The sequence below is a fragment of the Euleptes europaea genome, chromosome 3 (genome assembly GCF_029931775.1).
Source record: "Euleptes europaea isolate rEulEur1 chromosome 3, rEulEur1.hap1, whole genome shotgun sequence".
Classification (NCBI taxonomy): domain Eukaryota; kingdom Metazoa; phylum Chordata; class Lepidosauria; order Squamata; family Sphaerodactylidae; genus Euleptes; species Euleptes europaea.
This window is the reverse complement of record NC_079314.1, coordinates 67,409,518-67,411,961: the sequence shown is the minus strand read 5'-3', so window position 1 is coordinate 67,411,961 and position 2,444 is coordinate 67,409,518.

The window sequence follows — 2,444 nt, the reverse complement described above, 5'->3', positions numbered from 1 at the left end:
TTTAGTCAGCTCCCAAAGTCCTTTCAGCCCGAGAACACCCCCTTTAGCCAGCACCGAGTTATGCCTGTGAAAAGACAGGTGTAGCCCAATAAAACCCTATGGAGGAGTTTCATGGGGTGTTGTTAAAATTATCTTTTGCCTTCCTTTTCAAGCTGGGAAGCCACTCAGGCATGGCTGCGCCATCACTGGGCACTTCTTAAGTACCATCCTTTTAGGATTGCACAGTTAGTTTCTGGTAAAGCAGACATCATCCACTGGATGCTCATTCTTAGGAATAAATGCATTGCTCAAGTAGGTCTCTTTTCTAAATAAATGAATTAATACTTTTATTGGCTCTTGTGCATTGAGGCGGCTATGTCAAATGCTGACCATTTAAGGGATGGGGTTTAAAGAATAATGTAAGGTGTGTGACTCCTGTAATGTAGAGTTACCCAATTCATTTTAATCTTACTCAAATCAAATCACATACAGAAATCATATTATACATTCCTCTGACTGCAGGTGGGAATTGCATGTTGGAATGTTCATCCACACTAAAATAACTTCTGTTCATGTGGTAAACAACCACATCAAGAAGTAAGACTTTATATTCAGCTAGCTTTCTAGCTCAGAATGTTAACATTAAGAAATTATGTGGGTTTTGGAGCAGTGGAGTCTGATCTGGAGAACCGGATTTGATTCCCCTCTGCTCCACATGAGTCTGGTGAACTGGTTTTGTTTCCCCACTCCTACACATGAAGCCAGCTGGATGACCTTGGGCAAGTTACAGCTCTGTTAGATCTCTCTCAGCCTCACCTACTTCACAGGGTGTCTGTTGTGGGGAGGGGGAGGAAAGGTGATTATAAGCCGGTTTGAGTCTCCCTTAAGTGGTAAAGAAAGTCGGCATATAAAAACCAACTCTTCTTCTTCTTCTTCTTCTTCCCTTCTGTAGCAGTGAAAAAATGGGAGGGCTGTACAGCTTAAGTAAAGGATCACTGAACACCATAGAATTAGGCTAGCACTCTAACAGTGCAGTACAGGCCTTGTAATAATACTTACACCTGTTCTCAGAGGTTGATAAATGCCATAGATTTTTAATAATAGTTTTATGGATTGAAATATAAATATGTCACTAAGGCATTATATTAAAATATCCAATAATAGATAGCAGAAATCTAAAGTAAAAATGGGGGTCAATAAGGTCAGTAAATAGTATTTTTTGTAATAGTTTTTCTTGAAGTTATTCAGATACAAATTGCTATGTCATCAACCTCAGAGCTCTGTCTTCTGAGGACCATGCTGTACACTGCAGAGGATTGTCATGACTGGGTTGGCCAACATATCCTATAAGTCTAAAGAGCAGCCATATGGGATGGGCCATGAGGCTGGAAAACAAAGCTCTAGTCCTCCCCCCCCCCTCACATTTCCCAAATAAAAAACGCAAGCAAGCTCATGGGTCCAAAGCTACTGTTATCTGGGATTGAGGGGGGCAGGGTCAATAAGGATACTTGTCTCTTCACAGTGTTGGTGGTGGTGAGGAAGGGGGAGGCAATTTGTGTCAGAGAAACAGCATGGTGAGGATGGACTGACATGCCCCATTGCAATTTCAGCCCTGTTCCACAGCTCTTTTTTAGATTTAAAGACAATATTAGGAAATCTCATCTTGTGCAAGGTGTACTTTGGCCTCAAGTCCAGCAGCCAGGTGCTAAGGGGACGTTTGCAAGACAAGAGACCCCATCAGTCTCCTTTTGCCAGTACCCAACACCTGGCCAGAAGTACACTATCTCTGAACATGGAAAGATTGCCTCCAGTATTGTTAAAGCAGAATTCTGTTGATGGCTTTTGGGCTTTTCATGACATTCTTCGGTAGGGAATTTCTTACAGGTTAGTTATGTGTTATGTGAAGAAATAAGAATGCAATCTGAAACTGAGTCACACTCTTCTAAGCCCGTTGATTTCAATGGACTTAGAAAGGCAGAACAGTTTGGAATTGCACTGTAAGTAGAATGTGAAGGAGTCATTGTGTAGCTGGAAAAAGAGAAGGTAGCTGCAGGCTCTGAGCCCATAGCTCTTTATGGTTTAATACTTTGGGTTTACATTGTAGTAGTTGTGCTGCTTAGAAAGCTATCACACAACCATTGTACCTCTTCTCTGCAAGTCATATTTAGCAAAATAGGCCATCTACAGTATCTTGTCTGCATGACAAGAGTCTATGTCAGTCTACAGATGTGAATTTTGTAATAATGCCAAGTACAAAAAGCAAATAGCTTGGGTAACGGTGATGTTTGCCCTGGATGTGCTCTAGAGAATTGACTTATCTATCTTCTTTTTTGAAAAAGAGAAAGAGCTGACGCAAGTCTACAAAGGGAGGTGTTGAGTTATCTTCCTTGTTGATTGGTTTATCAGATACACTCCCATTTGCCTTTAAATCATTGTCCAGCTGAGGAAGTTCTTACATGAAGAAA